Source organism: Seriola lalandi, unplaced genomic scaffold (genome assembly GCF_002814215.2).
Source record: "Seriola lalandi dorsalis isolate HSWRI2012SDOR001 ecotype SW California unplaced genomic scaffold, Sedor1 jcf7180002052121, whole genome shotgun sequence".
In the NCBI taxonomy this organism is placed as follows: Eukaryota; Metazoa; Chordata; class Actinopteri; order Carangiformes; family Carangidae; genus Seriola; species Seriola lalandi.
Window position 1 is genome coordinate 77,530 of NW_019522674.1, and position 787 is coordinate 78,316.

The following is a 787-nucleotide window of genomic DNA, read 5'->3' on the forward strand; positions in this document are numbered from 1 at the left end:
CGTCCAGTAAAAACAACTTTAACTGGGGGAAATATTAAAAATATAAAACCTTGGATTCGTCCTCCAGGACAGACGGACGTGATGTTGGACAGAATGAACAGAGATGCAGCATCAGGAAGATGTTCTACCTCTGCAGGCCTCTCAGTTAAAAACACATTGTGATGGATCCAAACGTCATGAGGAGCAAAACTCAGGAGCCACAGAGGAGGAGGATGATGATGAAGAAGGCCAGAGCTTATCAGATGATGACATGATTGACGGATGGATGATGGATGGAGGAAGTGGTGGCTCAAGTTTTATTTGTCAGTTTTCTTGTTCAAGATCAAATTCATATTCGGTCTAACATTTGTTTTTCTGTGGTGATGTTTCCAAAAAGAAGAGAAGACAATAGAAGACAATAGAAGACAATAGAGGACAATAGAAGACAATAGAGGACAATAAATCTTGTCTTCAGCTGTTGGTCCTGATTTGCAGGATTTACTCGCAGCTTGAAACCGACACAAACAGTTTTAAAGTTGTAACATCAGATAAAATCGTCTGATGCAGGACGAAGAACCAGACGAACGTCACACTGACACATTCAAACTGAAGATAAACAAACATCGATCAATGAACTCTCACACACGTGACTGAGATTTACACGAGTAAACAAACAAACAAAAACAACATAAAACCATTTAAATCCCAAAGTGTGAATATTTGATGTCTATATGCGTTAATAATATATAATATTATATTATATATATTAACTTAATTAATTATATATTATATAAAGGGACATATATGT